This window comes from Chinchilla lanigera, unplaced genomic scaffold (assembly GCF_000276665.1).
Source record: "Chinchilla lanigera isolate Chin_1 unplaced genomic scaffold, ChiLan1.0 scaffold00060, whole genome shotgun sequence".
NCBI classification, from domain to species: domain Eukaryota; kingdom Metazoa; phylum Chordata; class Mammalia; order Rodentia; family Chinchillidae; genus Chinchilla; species Chinchilla lanigera.
Window position 1 is genome coordinate 870608 of NW_004955461.1, and position 13420 is coordinate 884027.

Genomic DNA, 13420 nt, shown 5'->3' on the forward strand with positions numbered 1-13420 from the left:
AACTACTTATGTAATCTTGGTACAAGTTATTTATGGATTATAGAGTCTATGAATATATTTTATTCTGGGCAAGGAAAATTCTTAATTTATTATTTTTTGTTTACAACACACCTAACTAATTTTGTTTCTCAGCTTTTTTCTAGATCAAATTATAACAGTAACTTGAATGGCTTAACTTCTTTTACAGAGCATAGCCATGGCTCATGTGTTAAAATTCTATTCAATCACCTGTGCCCAAGAGATTGGAGAGAGTTGGAGGCTGGTGGCATAAAACACAGCTACGAGCTGCTGTCCTCAGAGAAGGGAAATGGGTATGGTAACTGTCTTAGAAAGGGAGAGACCTGGGTTTTCATTCTTTCTGCCATTCAGTTGGTGATCAATTTGTGTTTGGTTACCTTACATTTAAAAGAGAAAGAGATATTTATTTTACATGATTCTTACAATGATTAAGTGGCAAACACTATATCTTATTTAAAGGCACAGCATCATGCATGAGGAACAAATCCCCATTTTGTGCACATTTCACTCTTCTTTCTTTTCATTTTCTTCTTTCCATCCTCTCCTTTCTTATTTTTCTTTCCCCTCTCTCTTCCCTATTTTGAGTGTCATGAAAAAATAGAAGGTCTGAATTCTTTACCTTTAACCTACAACTTGCTGGAAACACATGATTTAGATTCAAAACAACACAACACACGAAAGTATACATCACAAAGTACAAAAGTGTGGGAGAGGAATAAGCTGTAAGTCTTGTCAGAGTTCAAGGATAGGGAAGATTGAACATATTCCATGAAAAACATCAATGATGAATTTTTTAAAGTACCGTTGAAAAAGAAATAATGTTAATCACATCTCTAATACAGCTACTTGACAGAAGACAGCTATGATTGAAGTAAGTGCCCTGAAATTTCCCTTGTTCATCCATTAGAAACAGATATCTGCAATCTAGGGGGTAAAAACAAGTGGAAGTTATTATCCTTCAAGTCCTTTCTTCTATGTGTTATACATTGTTAAAACCAGGCCAGGCAGTGACATATCACCCTAATTGATTTTAATTAGGTTTCTGCAAAAGTAACCAGGGAAAACGTCACTACAACAGCACATACCCAGGTGGAACATGTAGGCACTGCTGAATTTGGGATTCCTAGATTATTAATAGCAAATGAAGATGAATTGCAACGCTTTGATGAAAATATTGCATCTTTACTTTTATTATAGTCACTGAGCAGTCTCTTAAGACATTTGGAAGGTGCCAAGTGATACCTTATCTCTGAACAACAAGTCTTATCAGAGTTCAAGGATAAGAGAATAAGTAATTAAGAAATTCTGTTTTATTTTTCAGTAGTGAGGACTGAACCTAGGACCTTGCACATGCCAGGCAAGTGCTCTACCACTGAGCTACTTTCCCTTCCCCAGCCCTACCTTGTAATCACCATATTGTAACAAAGTTATATAAATGGGTATGTTTCTCCTACCTATGTATCGTCATCTATAAAAACAAGATTTCTCAAGATATAGGAAAACACTGACTTTCCTTAGGGTTTCTGATCATTTAAAAAAGGAGTGCTCTGATCTTTGTGTCTTTTTTTTTTTTTTTTTTTTGGTTTTCTCCGGTACCAGGAACTGAACTCACGACCTTGCGCTTGCCAGGCAAGCGCTTTTGCCACTGAGCTAAATCCCCAGCCCTGATCTTTGTGTCTTAATCATTTAACATTACAGAGCTCCTCCTCTAAGCTACGTGTGGAGGTAGGTGCTGAGAAAATAATAGTAGAAAACACACTCATGGTCTTTGCCTGCAGGCATGCAGTTTGCACAGTCATAATCATGGCTATCTTATTCAAGTATTATTTGTTTTAGGAATACAGTGTGGGAACTTTGGAGGATGTCTACTGTTTATTTATATTTGTATACCTATTAACCAGCATGGTGTTGACACTGAAATCATTTTTTTGAATCAGTTCAAATTGATATTGGGCCTTCTAACAACCAGTTCTTATGGTATTTACCTACTTATTTATTTTGCTTGTTTTGTTACCCATGAGACTATTGCTCTTTTCTTCCATTTTATCCTTCCAGGAGCTCCAGTTTAGGTTTTGATTCTAGTTGGAGCTGTGTGGGAATTTAAAAATGAACAAAATCCATGTACCTTAGAGTTGTATGCTCTCTTATATAGTTAGATAGACACTGTCCGATATTGTGTGGGAGAGACGCTAAGAACCCTGTGGTGCAGGAGAAACTGCTGGGGTTAGTTAGTGATGTTTGTGAAGGACAGAGGCCAGGGAAGAGGCAGCATGTGTGCTATGGATTTGTCATCTTTGCTTTATGCTTTGAGATCCGAACTAGTGATGAAAAAAAGGAATATAAGAAGACTCTAGGTTTGTATCTAGCACAGATGATGAGCATGGGTTAGCTCTACTCACCCTCATGTTTCTTGGGCAAGATAATTGGGGGTGACCAAATCTGAGGTCAGTTTTTTTTTAAATTTTATTTTTTCTTTTTATTACTAGTGCCTAATGATCTTATAAAATATTGGGTTTCAATGCATATAATCTATTTCAATCCTATCGATCTCCCCATTATCTTTATGCTCCTCTGCCTTATTCTCTTCCTGTTGGTTAATGATAGTCTCTCTTTTATTTTCCTATCTTTTTAGAATCCACATCTTGGGAAGAATTTGTGATACTTGATTTTCTGAGTCTGGGTTATTTTTTTCAACATGATGATCTTCAGATCTGCTCATTTTTCTACAAATGACAAGTGTTCTTCTCCTGTACTGCAGAATAATACTAGTTTGCATACATACTCCACATTTTCTTTATCCATTCATCTGTTGATGGACACATAGGCTGGCTCCATGTCTTAGCTACTGTGACATAATAAATAATAAAAATGGCTGTGCCTGTATTCCTACTATACTATACTATACTATACTATACTATACTATACTATACTATACTACTATACTGTTTCAGGTATATGCCGAGAAAGAGTATAGTTGGATCAAATTGTATTTCTATTTTTAGTTTTCTGAGGAACCCCCATACTGACTTCCACAGTGGCCTAACACTTTACATTCCCATTAGCAGCATAGAAGTTTCCATCTGCCCTGCATCCTTACTAGCATTTATAGTTTTGTATGCTTTCTTCTTTCATAAGAACACCAAACATATGCTATTAGCACACAAGAAAACCAGCCATAACAAGGCACAGCAACATAAACATATATTAGCAGTCAAGGGCTTAGTGTTACATACAAACACATAGCTTTTTTCTCTATCACAGCCTTGGCAATAGCCACAGGGATGTACAGTGACCTTTTGTAGCAACTAATAAAGAATCTAAGTACTCACTCACCAGTGATACAGAGCACATTACTAAAATAACACCAGAATGGTTGGGGCTATTGCAGAGCAAAACACCTAGGCCAAACCTGAAAATTCAGCTCAATACTAAGCAAACACTAAAACTCAGTCATATTTCTCAAAGTGCTCATCAAACTGCATTTGTCACTCCAAGTGACGAAAGGTGCTAAGTAAAGTTATTTAGAGAGACAGTGCTTGTACAGTACCTTTTAAATCTGTAATTTAGTTTTCAGCATTTCCCATGAAGAATTAACTGAATTGAAATTCTGTAAATTATACTTCGTTTAGAAGAGCTTAAAACAAAGAGAGAAATACTGCCACCCACATCATTCATTATAGTTTGACAATAATCTCAAGCCGCCACTGTGATCACTATTATCTGACTTGTTTGAGCATCTTCTAGTCTCATTTTCTTCATGGTTCGCTAACTCATCATGTGCATAGAAAGTGATCCACCTTTAATAAAACTATGTTTAGACTGCCCATGTCAACTTAAAAAAACATAGGCTGGACTTTACTTACAGCAGCTATTCCAAATGCCTGCTTTAAGTTAAGCTACTCATTAAAAAATTAATACCTCAGGCCTTTAAATAAAATTTTACTACTAACTTTATATATGATATTTAAGAGAAACCATTTAGAAAACCTGGTTTACTTAATAGTACCTTTTATAGAAGCCAAAAGGAGATTAACTATAAAGTACACGTTGTGACTTGTGTCTAGATGTCCCCCACAGCCTTATGAAGTCATAGGTGGGGTTTTTGGAGTTGTCTGAATTTAGGGAGTGATGCTTGGATCAAGGATGGTGCTGGGATAGATTCATGGTGTGATGCTTGTATTAAAGGAGTGAGTGCTACTCACCCTAAGGGCCAGTAGACTGGATAAAATATAAGAGACAGAAAAAAGGCCACTGTTGTCTCTGGTCACTTGTAGCTTGCTACTTCACTGCTTTGCTGCCTTCCGCCTGCCATGAACTATTTCTCTTTTGTGATGCCCCTCTGCCATGCCACCCTTTCTTGGAGCTAGCCAACTATGAAATGAAAACCTCTACAAACTGTGAACCAAATAAACTTTTTCTCCTTTAACTTTGGGTGTTGGGTATTCTATTTCAGCAATGAAGAGAAGTAACAAAGACAGTATTCTTATGGTCAGAATGTTCCAGGGTTTTTCATAAAAGGAAGGTGGTCTTTTATTTTTTGATACTTTCAAAGCTTGATTTACAATAACTACAAGCATCACTATTATTGGAAAGTTATACAAAAATCCTTAGAAAAAATAATCTCAAACATTAATCACACTGTTGAAATAGTCATTCATTATTAATGATTTGTTCTTTAGTAAGCAATAGAATTCTTCACAGCAAATGCCCAGAGTTGCCTCTTTCAAATACTACAGCCATTCAAAATCAAACTGTTAAGGCTAGTGATATAGCTCAGTGGCACAGCACCTGCTTGGCAAACGCGAGGTCATGAGTTCATTTCTGGGTACCAAACCAAAATAAAACAAAAAGCCCCAACCAAACAAACAAAAAATCTAACTCTTAGCTAACCTGGCAAATATTTTCATAGCTTTACTGAACACCTGTAGCTCTATCTGGTTGTTTCCATAGTTACAGTGTTTGAGTAAGTAACAGCAGATCACATCTGACAGAGACTAATAACCATGCTTACATACTGTATGAGAACACCCAGCCCTGTGTATTATGCTTCTGAGAGGTGTAGTGATGCACATGTAAGCAGGCTTAGTTAATGCATTTTGAGAAAAGAAAAATTTATTTTGCTTTAACTGATTCTTGTTTTTTTGGTTTATAATGGTGTGCTTTTAAAAATTTCTGTAACATTGATGATAGAGGGAACCCACCCATTTCATCATCCACAGTACATCCATAGATGCCTGCATGGCAGATGTACTGCCACCTGAAAGGCCTTAGTCAGTCATATAGTAAGCAATGGTTCAAAAAATATGCAAAAATTGGGATCTTTACAACATTCCTGAAATTGTATTACAGTGGAGTGAAACACACACAGGTTGTGGGTATCAAAAACCAAACCTGTGATTGCAGTGCTTACTTCAGGCGTGCAGGGATCTATTCGAGCAACAGAAGCTCACAGAGAAGGTGTAGTCCTCTTGCACAGACTCTGAGAAAAGAAAATCTGCCTTCAATCCTCCCTTTGAGAAAGCCTCCTGCTCCTTGTGGAGCCATCACTTCCTAGTAACAGGTCTTCTCTGTAATCAGAAGCAAATCTGGCAGGAGGCGGTGTCTGTAATCAATCTGAGTATGGACTTTCCCAGCTCCCTGCTAGCATGGGCATGGCTGTCTCCAGACACTTGGTGCTGCTTCTGCTCTGTGACTGCGACACGGGGTGGTTGGTTGTGTCCTCTTCTGAGTCAAAAGTAGCTTGTGGATTTGAAGAACCGTCTCTACTTACATCATTCCAGAACTAACTTTGGTCCCCATTTATGTAATGGATTAACCTGTGTAGTGCCTTCCAGTGTATTTGCGCATTTGGGGAAGGTAACCTTTATCAATACTAAGGCATCTTCATCTGTAAGACTGTCTCTTTCACCTTCTGGAGAAACCAAAGATGGGTCAAATGTATCAAAAATGTTGAATATGGGCTCACAGGAGCTGTATGATGTTTAATCAAATGCCATTTTGAGGCTAAATGTGAGCCAATGGAAAAAGGGCATTTTAAAGTATTAACCCAGAAGGCCTTTTTTTAAATTGGAAAAGACAGGCTCAATGGCTTGTAAGTTCTTATGGGTACACAGCCACAGCGTCCTAGAGCCTCTGTTTCAGAGAGCGGCTCCCTGCCTTTCTATGGAAGCGCTGCCCAGTTGCACACAGAGCTCCCTCCACCCTGCTTCTCTTGCGTTTGTAGTCCACTGCCAGTTACACCAAACTTTTCTGAAAATCAGACTCCAAAGAACTTTGGTTCTTTGTGGAACAGGAATTGTTCTTCTTCCCACTTATGGACCATATCAAGAGTAGGAACATTTTTCTGAGTGTTGTTTTTGGGATGATGTGAATTATACTCCTTGATACTTATTGTAACAATTTGAGGGATTTCAGTGACACAATTTTGGTTTCTCCTGTGCTCTCTGAAGGGCTTAATTCCAGTTTTAAGACCACATTTTTCTTTTAATGGACTACTTTGCTGCTGAGGAAGCAAGTCTCCCAGACGGAAACTTTTCTCTTTGACAGAAAAACATCTGTTGGAGTTCATGTTCCATTTCTCCTTCATGACTGAAAAGACCCTGATGCCTGTATTTGGAGATATTCCTCATTTCTTCCACTTTATTCATTGAATATAAGGTGGTGACCACATTAGGCAAGGCTTTAAGGGAGGGTTCCCAGTGGCCAGTCGGAGGTAAAGGCGGCGGAAGGAGGCAGGGGGCAAGAAGCGGCCAGCTGGAAGGTGGAAGGTCCTACTTAGGTGTGCTGTGTGTGGCTGCCATTTTGGAGTCTGGCAGGTAGGATTTCGTATTCTTGAAGATAGCTGCTCTGACTAGGGCGAGATAGAATCTCAGTGTTATTTTGATTTGCATTTCTCTAAGGGATACAGATGTTGGACTTCTTTTTCCAATATACTTATTGATCATTTGTATTTCTTGTTTTGAGAAGTATCTGTTCAGTTCATTTTCCCATTTATAGAGTGGGGTATTTGATTTTTTAATGTTAAGCTTTTTGAGTTCTTTGTGTATTTTAGACATTAGTTCTGTCAGAAGACTAACTGGCAAAGATTTTTCTCCCATTCTGTAGGCTGTCTCTTTTCTCTGTTAGTGTTTTCCTTTCGCTATGCAGAAACTTTTAAATTTGATACCATTTCATTTGTTGATTACTGCTGTTATTTCCTGTGCTGTCTTCACCTGTACTTATGGCTTCACATATTTCCTGTGTGTTTTCTCTTCGCAGTGTCAAAGTTTCAGGTCTTCTATCTAGTTATCTGATCCATTTTGAATTGAGTTTTGCACATGATGAGAGAGACCTATTTTCAGTGTTCTGCAAGTGGATATCCAGTTTTCCCAGCATCATTTTTAAAGTGGTTGCCTTCCCCCACGTAATGCATATTTTGGCTCCTCTGTCCAGAACCAGATGGGTTTGGTTTTTGTGTTTTCTATCCTATTCCACTGGTCTATGTGTCCATTGTTGTGACAGTGCCATGCGTTTTTGTTTCTATGGTTCTGTAGTACAATCTGAAGTTGGTTATTGTGATGCCTCCAACCTTGCCTTTTTTTCCCTTAGGATTGTTTTTTTCTTCTGGGTCTTTTGTGTTTCCATATGAACTTTAAGATTGTTTTTTCTCTAGTTTTGCGAAGAATGTCATCAGTACTGTGATGGTGACTGCACTGACCATAAATCACTTTTGCCAATATGCGCATTTTGAGAACATTAGTTCTGTCAATCCATGAACATGGTGGTGTTTCTATCCGTTGGTGTCTTCTTTGATTTCTTTCTTCAGTTTTCTGAGATTTTCATTTGAGAGGTCCTTCATCTTCTTCCTCAGATTGACCCCTGGGGTTTTTTTTCTTTGTTTTTGTTTTTGAAGCTATTATGAATGGAATTGTTTTCCTGATTTTTTCTCAGCTAGTCTATTATTAGTATATAGAAAAGTTATTACAGATAAGAATGAGTTCAGAACGTTAAGTACCTGGAAAGGGATCTTAATTTTCAGCTGGACAGGTATAAGAAATGAGAGTATACATAAGAATTCTTGCTGGGCTCTATTTGCTTCCATTTCTCTCCCTTTGTGCACAGAGGGGTGTCCTGAAGCACCAAAACTGGAATTCTGATGACTCCTCTTTGTCTATGGCTGAGGTAGGAGGAGTTTAGTTTTAGATTACAGATTTCCAGATCTATCCATCTCAGTCATATTTAATTGCTACGAGGTAGGATCTCTGAATTTATAATCTGTACAGTTCTCCCAGGTATTTCTGATGATCAGTGCCTTAGTTACTTTATCCTTGCTGAAACGTAATGCCTGACATCCACAAGTTAAAGGAGGAGAGGTTTATTTTGGACCACAGTTGGTAGAGGTTTCAGTCCATAGTCACCTGCTTCCAAGGCACCATGGCATGGCAGCAGGGCATAGAAGGGGAGAAACAGAGATGCGACATGATAAAAAGTGGCAGAGATGAGGGGAGGAAGAAGGATAAACACCCTTCCAGGCCATGCTTATAGTGATCCACCTCTTCCCATTAGGTTTCACCTCCCAACATCTCCCCCAGCTATAAACCCATCAATGGTCTAATCCGTGATGGGTATCACACACCCATGATCCAGTCTCCTCTCCACCTATGAGCACATGAGGCTTTGGGGGAACATCTAGATATAAACCACAACAACCAGTCAGATTTATGATCCACCAGTCTACTGGATAAGGGCGATATCATTAGCATGGCTCTGTGGCTGTGAGGTCCATTCCCACTCCTCTGTTCCTTTCCAGCTTATGTTTAGTTATTTCTCCATTCCTACTTTCATGTGAGCCAGACCCCCTGTCTTCCCAGCCATGACAGGTTTGGTTCACACCCAAGCTACTTTTGTTCGTACTTTACCCCATGTCTGCAAAATTTTTGGACCAGGTGTGTGCAGAATGAACTTAATATGCTTAGAGAGCCAGTTTAACCTGAACTGCCATCTCTGTTTCCTGTTAATCATGCTTCTGCTTGCAGAATTAATTGATTCCCATAATACAGTGAACATTTTGTTTCTGTTATAGCTACAGTGACATATTTCCACTTCCAGAATAGGCAGGAAGAGCCAAATAGTGGGATAAAGTATTTTAAATAGAACAGAGCACTTAAAACTATTTTTATGCTTAATTCTTGAAGTTTTCAGCCAAGATGAAAGTAACATTTGTTTTTATCAAGAAATACAGAAATGAACTTCTAATGAAACAAGACTGCCAGCCCCCCTCCAAGAAAAACAACAACAACAAAACTTCCCATCTCTTCTTCCTAGCCCCAATTTCCTCAGGCAGTAGTTTAAAAACTCAAAATTTTTAATTGGACAACAGAAAATTTAATAGAATAGATGAGGAAGTTCCTATTTCTGCTGCCAGCTATCTATTTTCTCTTACCAGAGATACATGCTGTTACTAGTTCCTTGTGTTCCTCCAGGGATAGTCTGTGAATTTTTAAATGTTCAAATACACACAAATATACAGAAACCATGCAGTTCTGTATACATGCTGCTCCTTGCTTTTATTATTTAACAGTTATCTTGGAAACTTGTTCCACATTTGAAAATAGATTTCCTATGTTTTTGGTGGTACAGTATTTCTTTGCTCTGAGCTCCATTATAATTTCCTTAAGTAGTGGAAACCTACTGGTGGAAATTTAGCATGCTGCTTAACTTTTGCTACTATGAATAACTTTGCAGTGGACATATATAATTTTTTAGTGATACCTGTACATAGTTCCTGATTTAGTTCAGCTGGGTGTTACAAGTTGACCATTAGTTAATCCATTGCAATCACCCACAATTCTGCAGAAAGACAGAGAGAGACCACTGGCTCAATTGTGATCATGTGTTGTTTGGCATCATGTACTACCCATAATGCAAAACATCATTCATTTATCACGATAAAATTTATTAGAAATGGTTGCTTGTCTTGCATAACACTTGTACAACAAGTTATTCACAATCCAAAGTTTTACTGAACATAGAAAAACACAATGAGAAATCTATTTGCTGATGTGTACCTTTTTATATTTACATATAAATGTAATGATGTGTACCTTTTTATATTTAACATAGATTTCCAAGTTGCTCTTTATGGAGCCTTTGTGAACCTATGTTCCCACCAGAAATATAATTGTTAAATCCTTGTGTTAGTAAGATTTTTTTCCTTTTTGGTAATATAGTATTTAAGGAGTGGTATTTGGTAATAGTTTTATTTTACATATCTCATTATAAGGGGACTACATATCTGTTCATATAGATCAAAGCTAGTTGTGTTTTATTTTCTGTTAATATCTTTCTTTTCATGATATTTTAAAAATAATTAAAATTATCAGATTTTTTTTCCTTTACAGTCTCTGGAATTTATGTCTTAGAGAGACATTTACTAGTAAAATTATTTTTAAAAATTATGCCTCAAATTTCAAAAATTATTTCTACCTAGTATGTTTTTTATGATTTTATATTGTGATGTCAATATTTTATCTATCCAGAATTTCCTTTTTTGTGAGTACTGAAGTAGGAATCAAACATAATTTTATTTTTCCTCATGTGGTAACCCAGATACACTGACACAACTACTTGAAAATTGATATTTTCTCAACTTGTATGCAAAGCATTTGTATCACACACATGTCTGAATTCAATGCAAATTAATTCTGGCCTCTATTTTGTTCCAGTGTTTTTAAGGCTAAAGTGATAATGAATGCTACGTTAATTCCTATAGTCCTTATGGATTGTTATAGTGTCTGTTTAGTTTCTATGTCATTCCTCTTTATTTTGGGATACACTGGAAATGCTGAAAATATGTATTTAAACAGACTTTGCAATAGGAGTACCTATTTGAAACTGATGATTGAACCAAATTCATAATTTTTATATGGAGTTAGAATTATATAGATCCAGGAATACATTACACATCTCTGTGACTCTTAGGAGTGTTTTAAAGTTTCTTAATGTAGATGAATGGATTTCTCATTAAGTGTTTTTCTATGTTCAGTAAAACTTTGGATTGTGAATAACCTGTTGTACAAGTGTTCTGCAAGACAAGCAACCATTTCTAATAAATTTTAACGTGATAAATGAATGATGTTTTGCATTATGGGTAGTACATGATGCCAAACAACACATGATCACAATTGAGCCAGTGGTCTCTCTCTGTCTTTCTGCAGAATTGTGGGTGATTGCAATGGATTAACTAATGGTCACCTTGTAACATCCAGCTGAACTGAATCAGAGTGGTGCTGGTGTAACTGGTCCAACTGAGAATTGTTGGCAACAGCATAAAAAGAGAAATGGACAGGAAGATGTGGTGCTGTTGATTCTCATGGAGAAGCTTGTCATGATGGTTTCCCAATATGAATTTGCCTGTTCTCATCATTGGAGGGGCTTGGGTAGTCACTATCACTGAGAATGGCTGTGGTTCTATTGTGGGGAACTCTGGTTCTTATTTTGAGCATTGTTTTCTGGCTCCAGTGCAGATCCCTCAGCCTGCTGGTACAGATCTTTCATCCAGCTGGTGCAGACTATTTTATCTTCTACCACTGACCTTTGCACCTTCCCAGTGCAGATCCTTGATAGAGTCTTGCATGAAACATGGTTGTGGGCTCTAGGTCTCTAGTTGGATTTGTGGAGAACATTGCCATTCGCTCTAGGTCTTCAGCTGGACTTGTGCAGGACTCTGCCATGGAATCCAGGGCCTCAGCTGAATTCTTTGGGTCTCTTGTATGCGGACAGATCTCCTGTACTCTTCTGCATTTGACTCTTTGAGTGAGTACTATAAAATAATACTATGAATTACATGTCCTGTGTTAAATTTTTTCCCTTTCAAACCCCGACTACAACAGTGATTATCTCTCAACAGCAAGAAGTTATGAAGGACATCTCTTCTGCAGAGAAGGAAGAGAAAAAAGTAGAGGAATTTCTCACTTCAAATGAGATTAGTGTGATGGGTAAAATGAGGGAAACAATACAAAATTTTGTAGAAAATCACCATCCAAATGAGACTGTAGCAATGCAGATGATGATATGTTTAATGACAATGAAAATGTAGTATCACACTTCTGCAAAAATCCTTAAAAGGAGACAAAATAAGTGTCATTGGACAGTTTCCTTCTTAAAATTGCATGAGAAAAGGGATTCTATTGAGATAATAAATAACAATGATTCCATTAGTGATAATGAAAGTCATCCTACACAGTAAATCTCCTCTCTCTTGACTCCCTCACACCAGCCACAATAGTTTTCAAAGCACAGATTAATTATTTATTTTTCTTTGTATTTTGTATTGCCTTCAATATTTTGTATTATTTTACAGTTTTATTTTAATAATTTTTATATGTATTTTTGGGCTGTGGAATAAATCATGAGTTTCCATTGTTTCTTATGGGGAAATTCACTTTGATATACAAATGCTTTGGATTACAAGCATGCTTCCAGGGTCTGGGAATTTAGCTCAGCAGCACAGTGCCTGGCTGGCAAGTGCAAGGTTGTGAGTTTGATTCCCGGTACTGGAAACAAACAAACAAACAAACAAAAAAGTATGTTTTCAAATGAATTATGTTCACAAACCAAGGTTTTATTATATTTTAAGTTTTGTTTTGACATAACCAGTAACTACATCTAAAAATGCTTTATTCTTATTAAAGAATGTAGCAATATCATATAAAGAGCTCAACATATATATATTACTTCCCAACATCTTTACCTTTTCCAAACTTTTGATATATGTCTATATAGATATAGTTTATATTGAGTCTATTTGGACAGCCACAATTTATTCTTCTTATCATTATTTGCAAATGGACTCATCATAGGACATTGGCTAGAGTTTTTGTGATTATTCCTAGTTGATTGAATTTTCTGTAATAGAAACTTCTTCAAAGAAGGTGTAGGGACACTATTTTCAAAGGCTTTCATTTAATTCTTAAAAATATGCATCTTTCTATTTATATTTGAATAGTATTTTGCCTCTATATTTGTTCTTCCTATGATGAAATACTATACAGACATAATTTCTGAAATTTGAATGTGAAGAATCCTGCAGTCAGCCTGATAGTTTGGCCTCAGAAATGACTTGATTGCTTGCAATGAACAGAATAGAAATTCTAGAATTACAGTCATGCATCTATACCCACCTGATCTTATACAAAGGTGCTAAGAACATGTACAGGGGAAAGGAGTATCTCTCAATAAATGGTGTTGGGAAAGTTGAACATATATCTACAGAAAGATGAACCTGAACCTCTATTACTTATTGTTTCAAATATCAACTAGAAATGGTTTAAAGACTTAAATGTAAGAAAATTGGGTTAGGCTGGGCGTGGTGGTGCACGCCTATAGTCCCAGCACTTGGGAGGCTGAGGCAGGAGGATCATTG